The sequence below is a fragment of the Epargyreus clarus genome, unplaced genomic scaffold (genome assembly GCF_041222505.1).
Source record: "Epargyreus clarus isolate Ecla_fem2 unplaced genomic scaffold, WU_Ecla_fem_2.2 ptg000011l, whole genome shotgun sequence".
Lineage (NCBI taxonomy): Eukaryota > Metazoa > Arthropoda > Insecta > Lepidoptera > Hesperiidae > Epargyreus > Epargyreus clarus.
The window spans coordinates 4472522-4493375 of NW_027332219.1; the positions used below are offsets into that span (position 1 = coordinate 4472522).

General features: G+C 34.7%; 1 protein-coding gene across 2 annotated transcripts in view; it reads left to right on the forward strand.

Annotated features, from left to right (window-relative positions):
* The first annotated feature begins 459 nt into the window (after positions 1-459).
* rst (irregular chiasm C-roughest) overlaps positions 460-20854 on the forward strand; it is a 130474-nt gene continuing 110079 nt past the window's right edge. For both annotated transcript variants that reach the window (XR_012102707.1, XM_073077789.1), the window contains exon 1: positions 460-733. The gene's annotated coding sequence lies outside the window, so the exon portion shown is untranslated. The remainder of the gene's footprint in view (positions 734-20854) is intronic.

The following is a 20854-nucleotide window of genomic DNA, read 5'->3' on the forward strand; positions in this document are numbered from 1 at the left end:
GCATAGATTATATGACGGCAAGTATGCTATACTTGACACAATAACGGCCTTTTACGCAAAGTCCAAGATTCGATTCCATACGAAAACTTAACTGATTTATTTAAAAGTTCTGGGTGCTAAAGATAAAGAAAAAGTGATCTAAAAATGAGTTTACGAATATAAAAAGTGTATAGTATATTTTTAAATCTTAATATTAATTAACAAATCTGGATTTTTAATAATTTTCATAATGTTTATATACATAGTAACAAAGCTTTAATGCATAGGTAAAATTAAGCAAAGCAAAAAATATGCCAATATTGCAGTAATTTTTAGAGAAAATTGTTAAACTGTTGTTTTCAAGACAAACATCTACCAGGTATACTGCCTATTGCCACATCTGTGCAGTCTCCCAACTCTTTGCCTCCAGCCTGGCCGGGGAAGCGGAGCCTACTCTACACCCTCAGTCACCGGCTGGCCGCCAACGAATGTAGTGCGTTATTCCCTACGCGCCACTATTTATTACGCGGCAATCGAATTTTGAATTTCGAATTGGAATACAATTTGAAACAAAACAGTGAGTGGGTGATGAACTTTTTTTTTCAGTGTTCGAATTTTATGTGTGCGTGAATTTGAATTTGGAATTTTTTCGCGGACGTTTTCCAAAACGAGTCATGCGTTTTGTGGCGTTTACGCGTCTGTTGTAAAATTGTGGACTGTTTATGGATGTACTTTTACGTGTGACGTCATAGAGGTTAGTTGATATTTCGATATTGAATACTCCGACTGATATTGATATTAACTTGACTCAATATTGATATTGGAATGCAATTTATGAAACTGGAATCGCGGATTCCGTTTAATTTGTTCATCTCGAGTTTCTGAATGTTTTTCAATAACTGCGGTCTTGAATTCCGTATTGCGATTCAAACTCTTTTAATATTCATTTCTGTGGTCAGTTAATGAAGCACTGCAGTGTAACTTTATTTTGGATGTTTCGTTGTTTCGAATTTGTAGAAGTAGAAATGAAACATTTTTTATTTATTTTCGACTGAATACTTCGTGATAACAGTAAATTTTCACCGATATTTGCATGGATTTTTTTAGGCAAAAATCCTTTTACAAAACAAATTTAAATAACTCTATCAACGGTACAGTTAAACATTTTGGAATACCCCATGAATGTCGTAGTCACTAACAAAGTATTAGCATTTTTTCTTATTAGATTTATCTTGTGGAATTCGATACATCAATATTTATTGCTTATTTTAATGCTCACTTAATTAATATTTTAATTAAGAGACTTATATAAATAACTAGCTGACCCGTTTTTAAATGTTAAGGGTGATCAACCCTTATCACTTAGGGGTATGAAAAATAGATAGTAGCCGATTTTCAGACCTACTGAGTATACATATAAAATTTGGCGAGAATCGGTAAAGCCATTTCGGTGGAGTACGGTAACTAATTGTGACACGAGAATTTTATATATAAGATATCAGTAAAAAAATGGGTTTAGAATGTAAACCATACATTAGGAGATACAAAGCCGTATACTACTAAGCACCATTACCAATTAATGTAACATTATATTCGTACTTACATGAGTAACTAATTGTTATTCGACCAATTAGTCAGAAACATGAGGACTCATTACATATAATTCGATTTCCGTGTAAAGGAACCCTTGGTTAGGCCACGGAGGCACCTCTGTCACACTTTTTTGTAGTGTGTGCTATTTCAGAGACAAATCAGATGTTTAGAATATTACGAGACATTCCGGCCTAGTCTTCAGGAATAGCAAACTTAAGCAAGCTAGCAAGGGCTAGGACACTTTTGTAAAGTTTTCTAAGTTAGTCTTTAGTGCAAAAAAGAAAGTAGGTTGACTTGTATTTTTTTAAGTACCTCATATTTAATTGATCAAATAGTTTTACTTTGCCCTTTGGGAATGCCAAAAAGGAAATTATGAATATAAAAAACTGTTTTTTCTATGTCCTCTATCTGGTATAACTTTCAAATAAAAAATTTACGTAACTTTCCTTTTTGAAAATGAAGTAGCTAACGATCATGCAGTCCATCATATGATTGATGGACAGTGCTACATATAGACATCCACAAATATCTACAACCGAACATTGTACCTCCGCCTACTTCGTAGATTGCAATACAACTTTTTTTATATAATATAGGAGTAGCAGACGAGCATGCAGTCCACCTGATGGTAAGTAGCTACTGCCGCCTATGGACATCCGTGATCAACCCCAGATAGGATTCGATATTCCTACCTGAGGTCAGCCACAGATGCCCCGCTACCCCTGAAGACTAAGGTGGAACGCCTCGGAAAACTCTGTCTCCCTTATCACACCCTGCAGAACGGAACACAGCTCGCCTAACACTGCTGTTATTAGGCAGAAATAGGTGTGGCAGTGGTGCCGCCGGAGTAGAACCACAAAGGGTTCTACCACTTACCTTACTTCCATGTTGCTACCTGAGGAATAAGTTGGAATGCCTCGTGTTTTTTTTTAAAAACCAGAACACAGCAGGGCTTAATACTAACATGTGTGTAATTAGACTCGTTCCTAGGGTCCGCATGGCTCTTATTAGAAACGTGAAAATATTTTTAAAAATCCTGCGCTAACATTTTATTTCACCATAAAAAGTTATACGAAATAATATAATACAAAGTCAAATATAAAAAGACGAATACATTCATACGAATATTACAAATAATATTATTTTTATCATCATGTGTATAATAAATCGAGCTTACATTGATAAATAAGTACCTACTTAAATGATAAGATCTGATATTACAATCCAAAGGCAAGTCGGAACGAATGTAATAACATAACTCATTCAAGTGTAATTCCATAACAATCAACATGTCCATCTTGTAAAACAATGGAATTACAATTGTAATGTAATGTCATTACAAATGTGTAATGTAATAAACGAGTTATGCGTTTCAAATTACGAATTTGATAATTCTCAAACAGCTTCATTATGATACAAATGGAATTTATGAAGTTTTTGTCAAAGAGTTATTATTGTTTCTTTGATTAAATACGTTTCTGTAATTTTATTTTAACGGTTCTAATACTATTTATTACGGTTTCTACATTCCCCGCAATACAATTTACTTTCTCCAGCTCCACATGTCCCGCTAGTATAGGATGTCACTGTGTATGTAATTTGTATGAAAAGATGTAGGTATTATGAAGTTTATTTCGCCGCTTCTTCTCCATATTATTGACCTTCAAAAATAATTCTGTATAGAATCTAAATTAAAATTTTATTTTTATTTTTCTCTATTAAGGACTCCTTACACAAAGACAAGAATATCAACAAAATACAAATGCTGTAAAATTAAATAACAATAATGTTTAAACATTTCGAACTAGGAAATCAAAAAGTAATTAAGTTAGTTCGAAATTACATAGATATGCAATTAGAAAGATATTTCTTATAACTCTAAATTTATTATCATATGATCATTATTAGCAAAATTAAATGGGTTTTTGCTTGTTACATAATTCGTGACTACATTTCTTACAGTAATTTAAAGTGTATCTTTTGTAACTCGCAGTCATGAGAAATTATTGTGAAATATGAAATTATAATGATATTGGACCTGATATTGGAATATCAAAGCGTCACACGTAATATGAATAACATACATAAAGTCATAACAACATAATTAATTCTAAAAAAACAACGATATAAAACGAATATAATGTATAAAACGAAGTTTCTACATTTAATCTTTATTATCATTAATTTATTACTGGGACCCTGCTGAGCTAATAAAGAGTTAAAGTAATATTCGGGTACGTTAAACAAGAAAGAAAGAAACATTTATCGAAACAACTGCACGTAGAAATAAAAGAAAATAAATAATACACTGATTTAATTTTACAAACTTAAAATAAATATGATAAAAATGTTTAAATACAATACCATATTAGACATAAATTATTACCAAAAATAAAATAAAATATAGTCGTAGTTAATCGAATATTATTTTCTTGTAAAAAACATATTTAAAGATTTATTTTTTATTTATTTAGTTTTTTTTTTTATTTAGAAGTCAAGTCCGGTTCTTAATAAATAATTATATAATAATCTGGTAATAAATAATAATAATAGAGCTATTGTGGTTCAGTTTGAAGTCAAGGCAAGTCAAGTCAATGCAGAATCTTATTGAGACATCATAAATGAAGACCCCGAAATATCAACGCATCTATGATCGTTTTTAAGTTGGACTTTCGTTCTATATGAAATTGACTGCAGATGTCCGATCTCTTAACTGGTGGACTGCATGCTCGTTGGCTACTAAAACTATTTTAAGTGTTTTATTTTTATATAACAGCGAAATTTACTTTTAGTTCAGCAATTTTAAATTCCACTCTGTCCGTAATATATAGCGTGAACGTAATGTGATGTCTTCTGAATATTACGAATTAATTCAAATAAATTCAAATTTAGTCAGAGTTTTTGCTTCACAAATGTTACTGTTATTACTTCCGCCGTACGCTATTGTACTAAAATGCCTTACTTTGTAAGTGATCTGTTTTATATGGGTAGAATAAGTAGGGAAAAGGGCTGTGATAACGTAGTGGTTGGAACTCGACCTCAATCGAGTGGGCCAAGATTCAAATCACGGGCCTCACCTGGATTTTTTAAATGACGTATTAGAAATTAAACATTAATTAACCCTTTGTGAAGACAATCACCGTGAGTAAGCCTTAGATTTAAAAAAAAACGTATCAATAATGTTTGAAGTCCACTAATTCGCATTTGGCCAGCTTGGTGGGCAATGGCCTAAGCTCCCCTCATTCTGCCAAGAGATCCGTGCCCAGCAGTGGGACTAAAATGGATTGATGACGTATAAGTAGTGTTCTGGGTCTACAGTCCACCTGATGGTAAGTGGGTATTGCCGCCCATGGACCTATAACCAACTCCATATAGAATAGGGCTCTAACCAATCCCGATCACAGATGCGTTGACTCCCGAAGACTAAAATGGTCACTTCATATAAATCAGTTGCCATGCACACTTTTCCACCAAAACGCTATTACCTCTCTAGTTACATACATCTATATATATATATATATAAAATGAATCTATGTATGTCCTTTATAGAATCGTAAACGCATTTGATCATGTGATGATCTTTAGCAAAGTTGTGCATGAGCCCACGAAGGTTACTAAGTTGGTATGACCAATTTTCAACAGATGGCGCCACTATCATTCCAATGAAGGTACAAATTTCCAGTTATATGTATGTCATGTTATTATATACATACATTACATATTTTTTTAAAACGCGGGCAAAGCCACGGTCTCTACTAGTGTTGTAATAAAGTTTTCATCAGTAATATCTCAACACATCTCGTAATAACAACGGTTAGCGTTTTCCTCCTACGTGCCTTACACATATGTTAGTGGAACGTGCTTCGCTAGACATTTCCTAAGTAATCTACCAGCAGAAGGTATATTTATATATACCCTTCACAAGCACTGATAGCCTTTTTTTTTTTGTTTACGAGGGGGAAACCTTTAATAGGTACCCGGTGTCGTGGGAGCGACGTAGGGTTATGTGGGATTCTTACCGCACTAAAACTCCGCCGGTGGCCGTCCTCGGCGCTGCGTAGAGGGCTCCGGGATCTCCAAAGGAACGCAACCGGAGCCCTCTTAGCGCGTTGCCCCGTCGGGCTCCGCCCAGGTGAGCTTGACGCTCGCCACACCGTCTGGTGCGTACGATGGTATGCGAACACACATACCGCCGTCCTTCCCGGGGCCGCTGGCTGGGCGGTTCGAGCTCTTGCCACCCCGGAACCCCGGAAACCCCCTTTTAGTCACCTCTTACGACAGGCAGGGGATACTAAACCCCGATTCTGGTCCCGAAACTACAGGGACAAAGCACTGATAGCCTAGTGGTTGAAACTCGGTTTATCGATCGGGAGGTCCGGGGTTCAAATCCCTGATTTTTCAAAGTAATTTGCGTAGTAGTTATTATCATGTGATTGAAGGGTGAAGGAAAACATCCTAAGGAAACCTACACGTAATGGGTTGATAACGACGACGACCCTATACTATTGAACTATTAATTCGAAAAGGTTTAATAAAAGCAAGAATAAGCCCTTTCTTCTAGTTTCTAATGTAGGTATAATTATTTTTTAGAATTGGATAATGACTATATTATATAATGCCTCTCGATCGATGGGTCCGAGGTTCAAATCCCAGGCACGCACCTCTGATTTTTCAAAAGTTATGTGCGTATTAGAAATGAATTATCACTTGCTAAACGGTGAAGGAAAACATCGTAAGGAAACCTGCATACCTGAGAAATTTATTAAAAAAAATCAAAGGTATGTGAAGTCTACCAATACGCACTTGGTGCGCGGTGGACTATGGCCTAATCCTTCTCGTTATGAGAGGAGACCCGTGCCCAGCAGTGGGACAGTAATGGGTTGTTGATTATATTCGACATTGTCATATGGCGATATAATATTATATTACGAGTATGGCGTGCGATTCCCATCTAGTAAAAAAGTGTTTTGAAAATTTTCAAGTTTTTGTCAAAATCAGTCCCTTGACACCTTTCAATATTTTATATTTAAACTTTCGAAATTGGTCGTCCGTAAAAGTTTAAAAATCATCCTTTATTTATGTACCTACTGTTGAACCTTACATATTACAAGAGGTTCTATTTATCCGACCGAACTCTAATTAAAAACGTGTTTTAAATTTTAAACGAAAAATACTTATAATGATGCTACTTACTAAGTTCCAATACCCTAATTGTGTGTAACCCTTAACATTACGGGACTAAACGACCAAAACTGTAATAACACGGTTACGGTAAGTCTATCGGCAGTTTAGTGTTGGTTATCGATTAATACGCCCCTATTATCTGGGGTGCTATTCTGTAAGATCGTTTTATAATCTCGAAAGCTTTATAGTGAAATATTAAATTCGTGTTAATATGTAATGCAATATAATGTAATGTTATTCGTAATAATAAAACAGTGGTGCCGGTTTTCGAGTGTGGCGATGAAGTGAACTATTGTGTGTGAGGAATTTTGATGTTACATTGCATGTCTATAACTTATTAAGCTTTTCAAATATAAATCATTTCAGGTCGCGTTATTACCTCTAAAGATAGATGAAGTGCATAGTGTAACATAAAATTCGAAATAATATGTAACGTAATTATAAGTTATACGTTTTAGAAGGTGGTAGAACCCTTTGTGGTTCGACTCCGGCGGCACCACCGCCACACCTATTTCTGCCTTATAATAGCAGTGTTAAGCTCTGCTGTGTTCTCATTTGAAGGGTGTGGTAAGGGGCACAAACTTTTCCGAGGCATTCCAGCTTAGTCCTCAAGTAGCGGCGCATCTGTGGCCGACCCCAGGTAGGAATATGTAATCCTATCTGGGGTTGATTACAGATGTCCACGTGCGACAGTAGCTACTTACCATTAGCTGCATGCCCGTCTGCTACTCCTGCATTATATATAAAAAGACGTTCTTTCGAGTGTGGGGAGAAGATGAACGAATGACAAATAATACATAAATAAAAAAAAATAAAATAAATACATATAACGTCCATAGACACGTTAAAATTAACAAAAAAATATACTCTATATGGACCATTGCAGATGCTATCTGGCTCGGAGGACTATGTCAGAATTCAGATCTTATACATTGGTTAGATAGAAATAGGTGTTGAGTAACATCCACCTTATGGTAAGTGGATGCTGCCCATTGACATCTGTAACCAACTCCAAATAGAACAAGGGTTTTACCTGAAGCCGATCACAGAAGCCTAACGCCTAATGACTAAGATGTTCTCCTCATATATCAGTCGACTATCTTTAACCAAAGCGCAATAACTGCTTCACTCTAGAAATAAGTGTAGCGGTCATACCATACTGGTTCCACCACCTTTCAAAACATACCGCAAGTCGATCACAGAACACGTTTAAAACACTAATAATCGCGAACCCACCCAGGTAACAACGAAATCGCCTAGTAATTACTACACTTAACTGCGAAGGGTCTTAAATATACCAAAAAACGCTGGGTCCTAATAAAGGGTTTTACAGAAACCCGATCCATGCCCTTGGGTTGAATAAACATGGTAGCAACGCACCTGTTGGTCAATTATACCGATTCTCGGATCGAGTTACGGTGGGTTCTCGAACGAAACTCGCTAATGTAGAACTTGTGTTCGAGTTAACGGCATCGAAAATATTGTTTACATCTCAAAAAAAATTAGTAGTAGTGTTCACTATAAATGAAAATGGTACAAAACGCTTAAAAATTTGTTTATTTATTTTTATTGTTTGTAAAATACTAATGCCTTTTAACACGCTTTTATTAGCTTGGGTTGTATGTATATATATATGTAGGTATGTATGTAAGTAACAAGTAACGGAATCTTTGAACTCGATTTCTATCCACTTTTAACGTTCAGTTTAATTCAAAATTTTGAAGAATTATCGAAAACCGATGACAATACACGATTTTAATAATTTAAATTTTCATTCCACAAACTCCCACAAAATATTTAAGTTTTTTTTTTGTGTGTTTTATCTTATATTTTATTTCATTTTACTATTAGTGTCCATTAACTTTCTATAAAACACAATTACTGTTTATTTCATAGTCGTTTCGTATATAACTTGCTACCTGTAATCTGCTATGTTACAATTATTTCAGATAAAATTATGTAACATAACTCATTTACAATAAGTCTAAATTGTAATATACAAATACGGTGTATTTAAATAAGGGAGATTTATTAGGAACAAAGTACAAACATCAAAACAGACCAATGGTACCTTTACCCAAGGGTCAGGACCTCCACAAATAATTATTCAACCAATTTTCGCATCCCTTTATTAAACGGAGCAAATTAAGAGTTGCTATTGGAATTCTACTTTACACATTTGTATGTTAGCGACGGATATCCATCTGTCCGCTGTTTTAATTAAACAATCTTGTATATTGTAACCAAATTGGTTGAAATTCATACCTGTGTCTATATCAAAATGTATTAGATAGAGTCAGATTATATACCTGCCTTGCCTTAGATTTAATGTTCATATCATACCAAGCTAAAGGCTATAGGTATATTTTAATACATTTCAATCATCATTTCAATCTTTACTTGCATAAACAAGGAAAAAAATGTTTGTCAAAAATCTATATGCTCTCCAAAAATATGGTTCTCAAAAATGTGTGATGCAAACACTTTTTTGACTGGTTTATTGACTGGTGGCCTAAGACTTTATTCCAAGATGATGGGTCGATAAAAATGGTAATATATTGTCATATGTCACATATAATATGTCAAAATATCTTCTTCCGTCTCTTTTTAGGTTTTTAAAATAATTAATTGGCTTTCTTTGCCTGTTTTAAGTCTAATTGTATTATCTAAGGGATATCGAGATGATAGATGGCTTGGCGGCTTATTATTTTTTTTAAGATAGATTTAATTTGTTTAGAAATTCACATTCGAGAAACATGTAATACCAGTCTACCAATCGTAGAGCTAGACTCGTGCCTAGGTAAAGGTTAAAAATAGTTTGTATCCATTGTTTATTTTATTTCAAAAAATAATCCGGAGCAAACAAAACCTATAGTCGCTTTATAAGAATAAACTCTACAGTTCTCGAGTTTCTATCGAGAGCTGCTAGTAGCTCTTCAACCTTCAAGCTTCTTTTATTTATAATCTCGAAACCTTCGATCTTATTTTTATTGTGATACTAGTCTTGATTCATTCAGAGGACCGACTGGTATCATTACATCATCTTGCTACGGGTAATAAAATCGTAACAATTCCATACGAATTGCTTTTATCTGGATCGTATTATTTCGTGTGATTTATTTGTAACATTACGTTCAGAATAGTTCACATTTGTAATCTAGTTAAGTCAATTATCTTTCGACTTTTGTAATGTAATCGTATTCTTTGTATTAATCTTTTGTGTTATTATGATTTGTATTATTTTTTTTGTGTTTGTTTTATTTATATTACGGTTAGATTATTATGATAATTTGTTCCATAAAAAGTTAATAAAATAATTTACTTTGTGCCTACTTTTACCATATAGTTTAATGGTTGAAATGTATCTCTCATGGCGGTTCAGGGTTCAAATCCTAGGCACGTACCTCTGATTTTTCAAAGTTATTTACTAATTTCAAATTAATTATCACTTGCTGTAACAATAAAATAAAACATTGTAAAGAAACCTATTTGTCTCTTTCGATCTTTACAAAACGCATTTATTCGCACAGAACTTCGAAATATCTGAAAAATTGATTTCGAACTCCCAGCGTGAGGATCACTATTCGAACCACGAAGCTCTAACTATTTGACCTAATATTACCCGGAAATAATCGAACCCGGAACAAATCAAGAGCGCCAACAGTTTAACGGTCTAATCGCTATTGTTTTCACTGGAGCTTGAAGCTTCAATCACTTATCAAAGCTTAAACGATGTAATGTAACCTGAACTGTAGGGCTGTCACTTTTGAGATGGTGGTAGAACCCTTTGCGGTTCGACTCCGACGGCACCACCGCCACACCTATTTCTACCTAATAACAACAATGTTAGGCGCTGCTGTGTTCCGGTTTGAAGGGTGTGGTAAGGGAGACAGACTTTTCCGAGGCGATCCAGCTTAGTCCTCAGGGGTAGCGGCGCATCTGTGGCCGACCTCAGGTAGGAATATCTAATGTTATCTGGGGTTGATTACAGATGTTCATAGGCGGCAGTAGCCACTTGCCATCAGCATTTGACTGGACTTGGACTGCATGCTCGTCTGCTACTCCTATATTATAAAAAAATGTTATTAGCCTGCCATATTGGGGCGTCCGCCATATTGAATTTACAGAGACACCACTATCACATCTAATCATTTATTGTCATATGAACCGAACGTGTATGCAAAGTTTTAGCTTAATCCAATATCGGGAAGTAGGTCAAATTTAACTTGAAAGACATACATATGAACTAATAAAGTGAAATAAAAACTTGTAATAAAAAGTTATAAAATATAATAATAATTGGATGTAAGCAAGTAACCAATTTTTATACAAATTAGAGATAATGTTTCTCTAACTCATTTCATGATATAGATATTCTCAGTATTTTTGAATCTCGGAATATTTTGTGCGGGCTCATTATTTTCCCTCGTTAGCTGTTCTGTATTCTTCATTTAAATTTCAAATCACTGTGATAATGTTTTGTTTTTCGTATAATGATCCAGAGAGAATTATAAAATGGTAATAATTTTTAAAAATTGGATATTATTTTTTATAAAAATACTTAAAATTCTAAAATTTAATCTTTTAGCTCTTTTAGCCCTTTAGGGGATAATTTTTCAGAAATAGTTTTTTAGTTATTTTTTTTTAATTTAGGTTTAGTAGGTATTTGTTGTTTCAGTGTTCTTATTAATACACACACTGTAAAAAAATCATGTGTCTATCTATTACGGTTCAAGTGATAGTTCCTTGTGATAGATGGGCAGATTGACAGACAGCGGAAACTCAATAATAAGGTCCCATTTTTACCCTTAGTGTACGGAGGTGTACGGAGCCCTAAAAACTATAAAATTCGCTTAAATCGTATGAACAGAACTACTTCTGTTCACTTTTATTTACTTCTAAGCTAGCAACATATTGATCTCAAAGCAGTAAAGGGTAGTTACCACCCCAATTCAGCCCAAAGCTAATATATAAACAAAGGGAAACCATAATAACAAGCGCTTAAACCTATTACAAGGTTGTTCAGAAACGGAAAGTTACATTTATCGAGACTTAGCTTGGTACTAGTCTCTACTAATATTGTTAGTGTGTTTATTTAGGACTAGATTTTGCCCGCGGGTTCGGATGATTGAGTAAGTCGTTCGCAATGAATAAGGCCTAAATATATGATGATGATATGGTCTTGATATATAATAACCGCTTTCAATATTATGTTTAGGTATTCGTATTTAGACTAATAAAGTGTGTGGTTCAATTAGAAACGTTGATGTGTTCTTAGATTCAGGGTGTGGTAAAGGAGATACATTTATACGGGGCGTTTTATCTTAGTCCTTAGGGATATTATTGCATCTTTGGTCGCTCTGGTAGGACTCTAATAATAGTAGGGTTTTCAGTTGAATATAAATGTCTAGTCGACACACACTTTTTCAAACATAACAAATAAGTAGTAGGTACAAATTCTAAAATGTCGGCCTTTGGTATGCAAGTATCAGATCGATTACAACAAACGTTATTTGTGTTTTCTGTTTGATCTCTAGTAAAAAAAAAAAAAATTAATCTCCGATTTTTTGGACATCTGTAATCAACCCCAGATAGGATTAGATATTCCTACCTAAGGTCGGCCACAGATACGCCTGAGGACTAAGCTGGAACGCCTCGGAAAAGTCTGTCTCCCTTACCACACCCTTCAAACCGGAACACAGCAGCGCCTAACATTGCCGTTATTAGGTAGAAATAGGTGTGGCGGTGGTGCCGCCGGAGTCGAACCACAAAGGGAAATCGAAATTTCTCTGTTTGCAGGCTTATTATATACTCTGATATTTCAATGTTGTAAATAGCACATAATTATAATCTTTAAGTAATTCAGAAAGAAAAAAAAAAATTGGTGATCTTTTCAATTTTAATTTCAATTCCTTTTCTATTGTATTTTTCTTTCTTTCTTTCTAAGTAATTCGTGTTTGTTTGTTGCAGGTAATAATTACAACCTCTTTAAATTATGAGTACCTACAAATTTACAGATGGGACACGCTTTGGTTCGTACTAAAGTTAAGATATAATCTTAGTTAAGGTAAAGTTAAGATGTTTACTTAGAGTAAGGTATGTGATAGAAATATTATTTCTATTCTCATGATTATTTACAAAGATAAATGTATCATGTATGTCCGCTATCATTAATTAATCATCAAATAATAAATAATCTAATTATCGTCTACTATAGATCGAAAAATGACAATGTCTGAAGAATTGCTCAAATGTCAATCTTTGACGGGCGTAAGGCATGATAACCTTATGGTTTGAAATACAGTCTCACACTGGAAGTCCAGGGTTCGAATACGTATCAGTGATAAGTCTTCATTCATACGGATTTATTATATACAAATTACAAAAAGTCATCCTTCGATGAAAAGTTACTTAAAACAGAACACTACAAATAGTTACAGAAAAAATATGCTTACGAATAATCTGGTCATAATTTTGAAATTTTCAAAACCTAAAAAACATTCTGATTACGAACTCAACCGCGCCATAATCCCAAGCGAAACTTCATTTCGTAAAAGACCGCTACAAATAGGAATTTTAAAAACGTTGTCCACTGCGGGAAGATTTAAAGGGAAAAAAGCATCTGTATTCAGTTCTCAGTTTCTCACCGACTTGCAAAATGCGGTCATGTTAGTTGAAAACATCTAGTCCGCCCACACTGTGCTAGACAACATAATGGCGTTCCGTTAGGCTCGGATTGAAATTCTTTTTGATCTTCAAGGTTTGGAGAAACCTAGGAGATGTCTTATCGCTTTTGCTACGAGGTCTTCATTCTAATGTCCATGACACTTTTTTGCCTCACTAAGCGTCAGTCTAAATCCTTAGTTATCCATAGCTTCCATTATTTTGTCTGGATTTGAAATCTCAGGTTAATCGGAAGTAATTTTCGTCTTAGAAATTAATTATCACATAATATTAATGTCATTATATATTTCGTATATTAACGTCAACTAGTTTCTCCCCGCCAGCGCAGTTTCGCCGTGACCACGATCCATGCAGCTGGCTCGAAATATCGGCAATAAACAAATTATAAAACGCATATCGTGAGTACCCGTTACATAATAAAATGTTTCAATTCCGCGATAATTTTAGTCTAAAATCATATAATGGAATAATAATTGATAACGGAGACTTTATGTTCTGGTAGTAAAAGGGTAGCTTTGAAGTTTCATACACTACTCCTATCTTTGCTTCTGCTAGCTTTACTAGCTTATAATACACAGTCATGTTAGTTGAAAACATCTAGTCCGCCCACACTGTGCTAGACAACATAATGGCATTCCGTTAGGCTCGGATTGAAATACTTTTTGATCTTCAAGCTTTGGAGAAACCTAGGAGATGTGTTTCGTGATCGCTTTTGCTATGAGAACGTTGGTCGTTTTGTGTTAGCCTTCTGCCAATCTCTCGCCCATCTCCATGACGTTCTAAAGGACTGGCGCTTAGATTCCTGAGTACCACTATAGCCGTCCAAGTAACTTAAAATCTTCTATGACCACAAACAAAAACTTCCAATAATTTAATGTTTTGGATTATTGTATACCATATTATTCAATCTTGTAAGAACTATAGCTGCTTCCAACTATTTGCCAAACCTGTCCTATAGTCCTATAATTTTTGTACGTGGTAACGTGACCTAAGATTTGGTAACCTGACCTAGTCACGGACTTTTCTTAGTCATGAAATTAAAAAGATTCAAATTCGATTGATTACTTGATTTGTTATAAGAATAAAATCTACCAGATTGTAAGAAAACTAATTTTCTACGTTATATTGTAATAAATTTTCGTGTTTGTCTCATTTGTCATGTCTTGGCAGACAAAGATGTATTTTCTCACATAAATTAAAGCTTGATTGATCGATTCATTAATTTATCGATAATAAAAGCTTACAAGTGAAAGTAAATGTTACTTCGTTAATACTTGTATTATTTGATATAATCACAGATTATATTAAAGTAAGAGACGGCATCAACAAGAAAATTTTCTGCTGAATTTAATCCCGGAATCCGATTTAACTGAGACGTTAAAGTTAGACGTTCTAGAAGTCGACTACAACGATACTAGAGATAATTTAAATCTCAAGATCTAGCGTTTTGCTGAACCGTTTAACCTACTTTTGGTGCCAAATAACAATTAATGCGTCTCTGTTCCAGTTCTAGTAGGGGCTGTAATTAAGCAAGGACCCACATCACGTCATTCAACTCGTACTTTGTCTTGGCTTTAAACATTTTTAAAGAGCTCTCTGCGCTAAGACCGCGACTTTTTGGCGAAAAGATTAAATTGTTTGTGACTCTGCGTCACACTGCCGCGCAAGACGATTATAAGAATGGTTTTTGAAAATTCGTCTTGAACCTATTACGCCATTGCTGAGTAGGTTGTGAAAAGAATTTGATCTCAGAGTACGTTGTAACGTTTCAGTATATTATTATTTACAAAGTATTGACAGAATTCACACCTTTAAGAATATTGTGGTGAATGCTTACTTCCAATCTATAATTTTCAACGCAGCTAAGTAGCAATGTTAGGTTCTTTTTTTATGAAATATGTATACACTACCGAAGATTCTTTTTTTATATTCTATCCCTAAGGGGGTTATACAGGGCTTGAAAGTTTGTTCTAAAGCCCATCTATTTTGAAGCTATGAAACAATTTTTCTTTCTGGTTAGTAATAATAAAAAGCCTCATCTATGTTTTTAAGACAATAAACCCTAAAGGGCTAAAAAGGGGTTTGAAGTTTTTATTTAATTATGTTAGGTTTTACTAGTATGAAGTTGCTGGCAGACGCTAGTCTGAAATATATAGAAGCTAGTTTGCTCTAATAACTATTTTTATTTCAAACATTATTTTATTTGCGACCTTCCACTCATATATTTCAATAGAATCTAACATTTATTTACTGGGAATTCTCTATTATATCAGTCTGGTGAACTAAAATTTGCAATCAGAAATGGATTTCCATTCAATATTCCCGTTTGATATCCATCTGTGAATGGAATATAGGCCACAATGTATAAGATCTTTGTCATAATATTTCCAGCATCAATATTTGCAGACTTTGAAACTCACATGAAAACCCGATACAAACATTAGCATTCGATAAAATATTTTCAAGTTATAAAACAGAATTTAAGGCTGAATGGTTTAACGCAGTTTGAAAGCGTAAGAAGTTATTCATTTATTAAATTTAAGAGTATCTAGGTAGCTAATTACATTTATTTTTAGTATTTGTAGTACAAATCTGTATTTCTACTAATAATGTTGCCAAAAATATTATATTACGTAATAAACCTCACTATATGCGAATATAAAATTTGCTTAGTAGGCTGCGCTCTAAAAATGGTCACAGATTTATTCAGACTCCGTTGACTTGTCTGAACATAAACGAGTAAAGTGCTAGGACGTAATCAAAATCAACTTTATCATAAATAATCTTTGATTTAACTAATTTATTCACTCAAGTCACATAATAATGGTCGATAATTATTTTACTGTTTGTTTCCTAATTTGATTATGCCGTAGTTATGGATATCATGTATTTTGTTACTTAGTAATTCTCGCCAAGAGTGTTACTGCTAAAACTATTGTTCAACTATACATTAAATAAATAAATATAGTAGAATCTTGTGTGGAACCACCGGCTTCCAAAAGGCCTCCTCTTGTTTCAATCATATTTGAGAAGTGCCAGCTGCTTAATTTTAAAGGTTGTGGGAGGAGACACTTACATGAAGCGTTCCCACTTGCAGAGCAAGCCAGGAATGACAATAAGTAGGAAGTTCAAGCCTATTCGAAACTGATACCTAATATCCAGGATATCCTCTTCAGTGACTTTCGCTACACAACTATAAAATAAGAAAAATCCTTGCTTCGCTTCTGCTACTCAAATATCACTTCACCTTGTCATCAACTTATCTACCTCGTCAGTCGTTCCACGTTTGCGATAGAACTCACCGAGAGGTATTCACAACTAGTGCGCGGTATTTCATCTCCACGTTCCTATTCACGCGGAGGCGCTTACGTGGAACAATGGGGTAGGTGCTCCGCATTCTTCCCACCTCATAACCAAGAAGTGGTTTGAGTTATAACTCCTGGGAAATTAAATGTGGGGTTTGTTAGTTCTGCTGTTATGAGCAACTGTAATATTTGGTGGTGATTTTGTCTTATTTTTATAATACTAAAGTAACAAATGAGCATGCAGTCCACCTGATGGAAACTGACAACTGCCCACGGATATCTATAATGAACCCCAGATATGATTAGATATTCCAACTTGGGGTCGACCACAGATACGCCGCTACCCCTGAGGACTAAGTTGGAACTCCTCGGAAAAGTACATTTCCCTTACCACAACCTTCAAAGCAGAACACAGTAGCATTGAACACTGCTGTTATTATGCAGAAATAGGCAGTGATGCATCCGGAGTTGAAACAGAAAGGGTTCTACCTTAGGCTTATTTTATCATTCATACTTTATCTAAAATTGTTCTACTCTTGTTTTTGTACGTAATGAAGTAGCAAGAGCAAACAGTATAATTATCACAGCCTTGAACAATCCGTATAATTATCGTTAAGTACTCATAATTGCCTGTGACCATAAAAGGGATGATAGGAAAAGTTTATTTTGTTCTACTTTTATTGGCTATCGTTATATGTAATTTAGTATCAAAATAGTATGCAGTCCATCTGATGGTAAGTGGCTACTGCTGTCCATGCGATATAGGATTAGATTCGTACTTGAGATCTTCCACAGATGCGCAGCTACACCTGAGGACTAAGACGGAACCCCTCGGAAATGTATGGCCCCCTTAGCACACCCTTGAAACCAGAACACAACAGTGCTTAACACTGTTGTTATTAGATAGAAGTAACTGTGGCGGTGGTGCCGCCGGAGTCGAACCACAAAGGGTTCCACCTTCAAACCTCACCTTCGGCATCATTGCTGTTATTATTATTTGCTTCTCGATACTTTTCCTTTCTCCAAATGGTCTTGGAATGTAGTAATTTAATATACGAATTACGTTCCACACTTTCTATACCTTCACGGTCATGCATCAGTTGCAGAGAAAGAAAGTCACTCAGTGAAAAGGCTACCACTTGCATTGTGAATGCATTCTTTTGGCACAAAGACTTTCCTTTCATCCAAGGACCTCAAGTGCAATTCAACTGTTTCTACGGTAGAATCTTGGACTTTTGTGTAGTGTTCTTGCTGTGGATGGATGTAAATAAAACTGTTCATGGATGTTAAATGGGAAATGTGCTAAATGTTATTTGTTTGACTACTCTGGTTGTAGTTTGAGCAATATAAAATAATAAAAAACGCTTTCTACACTCACAGCCCCACACTAGGATTCCCTGTATCGTGGGTGCTATGGACACACACAGAGACAAATTTACAAACACCCAGACCCAGAAACAGAAATCTAAATTCATCATTTAGAAATCTGTCTGGCCGGGGATCGAACCCGGGACCCTCTGCGCGTCAGACCGGCATGGTGACCGCTCCGCCACGCGCGGGTCGTCAATATTGGTTTATTTCTTAGTCAATTTGTTTTAGTACCTATTTTTATATGCATTTTATGATTAATTATTTTAGAAATCAGACATATGTATCCACTTTACTGTGAAAGTGTACTGGACATTTAAAGTTACATTTAAAGTGGACATCTAAAGTTTTTGCCTTCTTCCTTACCTGATCCAAGCTATGCATTTGTGTTGTATGAAGGTGTCTTGTCCAAAGATTATCACTTCTTTGTTGTGAATGACAATTTTGTAAATTTTTGCCTTTCAATCGGAAGGTCAGAGTTTCAAACCCCAGGCGTCTGATTTTTGAAATATATCACTTGCTTTAACGTTTAAGGAAAACATCGCAAGGAAACTTACACATGTAACTTTTCTGTAATAAAATGCCTCATGGGTTCTCTGCCAATAACTTGGCGCAGTGGACTGTGGACTACGGGTTTAGATAACTTTCACTCTGAGAGAAGACCCGTACCCAGCAGTGGGACAGTAATAAGTTGACGACGACAATATTCTTATCATAAACGCGTAATGGCATACTCTAAAATATTTAATCAAAAAGCGCTTCAACGAAATCTGAATATTTTTTAAAAATAAAACTGTAGTTTAAATTAGCACCTAGATATTTATAACTAATTTCTGCTTTTTAACTTCGACCTTGTCTCAGCTCGAGTTTTCCAGGTGAAGTTTTAGTTTAGATTAAAAAATTCTTTCTCAGTAAAAAAATAGGGTTGTCATCTACAAGTTTTTCTATTTATATTATTATAATGCTATATATTAAGAGAGCAGTAGTAGTGTAGTAGTACTTCAGACCAACTGCAGGTTCAAGTCCCAGATGCCTGAACTTCCTGACAATTATCTACAAAAGTTTTTAATGTTGTATACAGTCTCCTAATCAGTAGGTATAGAGTAGTGGTCTAACCCTTTTTATTCTGAGGGGAGACCCATGTCCAACAGTGGGACAGTAAAGGGTTGATGATGATGAAATGTATCCTCTTTTGTTACTTCAATTTTAAAGAGCTGATGATGATGAACTATCCTCATTAGCCACTTCAATGTCATAAAAGTGTTACAGAACATTTAAATACGATGACATTTAACTAAACAGATTATTTATATTCCAAACCCAAGATTCAAATCTATGGGTATTTATACTTCGTTCAATGTGTAAACTCAGTTAATTGCATAATGACTAATGGTTTAAATTCTATCAAACGCCCATGCAGCTATTGTTTCAATTTTATACTTTGCGCAATCCGAAACTAGATGTAAAGCGCTTGTTTCATCGTTAACGAGTACGTAAGCGATGGTTCTTAGCAATCAAATTGACGTTTGATTTCTTTATTGCTTAGGCATAATATATTTTTACGATTGACTTCTTCGGTTCTTACAGATGATATGAGTTTAACGTTTTCAATAGAGAAAATTATTTATAATTTCTACTGTGTACCTAATATAAAGAGCTAAAACAAATATTTATTCAATTATATTTTAATATTATTCATTTAACAGTTATACATGACTGTGTCTACTGTTCATTGTTCTTCACTAATGATTTTTTCTTTTTTGTGTAAAACAATATTCTTAATATTAAAAATTCAAATTAAATTTAAAATGCTATTAAAATTACTGATTAGTTTTTCATTAATCCTCACCTTCTATTCTCTATATTTTTAAATACCTACTTTGTTGTGCGTCGAATTTCTTTACTATATTTTTCACCATTTTGTTACACGTCGAATTTCAAGTTCAGTTCTTATTTTTACTGTCTTGCCTACTTCTAATATTTTTCATAGTTTACTCGTTAATCGTTTTATGTTGACTATACGACAATCTCCAAAAACCCTCATAAAACTTGCGGTTACTAAATCAGTGATTCGAAATAATGACCAATTTTCACAATAAGGCATTAGAGGGCACGAACTAGTTCAGTAGCTGAGCTTAGAAAGCTTACTCGTATATAGGAAATAAGAAACATTTTATTTGAAAGCACTTTTTATTGTGTTGTTCGTGTTTTAAGTGAAATCGCTTGGTTTAAGGCGTTTTATTTAGCCCCAAACCAAATTAAAGTATTAGTAGAAGAAATTGCTAATACTTATTTATGGTAGAAGAATCAAAATTATCTTTAATTTTCTGGCTGATTTGTTCAAGTTGAGTAATGTACTAGAACAGGCACTGAAACTCACACCATCTTAGTGTAGATATTGGAATAGTAACTTAGGTATTTGTGGTAGAACTAAGGTAGGACTCCAGTTCTATAAGAAGTTGACTACAGACGTCCACAGGTACAACCTTATTATCAGGCGGACTGCATGCTCATTAGTTGCATGTATTAAGTGTGTTTTAGTAAAATCCAAACTTTTAAAAATTGTACGGCGAATTTCATGATGATGTAACATTTGGAAATATTACCATGCTTGCATTTTTTGAAGGTGGTACAACTCTTTGTGGTTCGATTCCAGCGACACCACCGGCACACCTATTGCTACCTAAAAACAGTAGTGTTAAGTGCTGCTGTGTTCTGGTTCGAAGGGTGTGGTAAGGGAA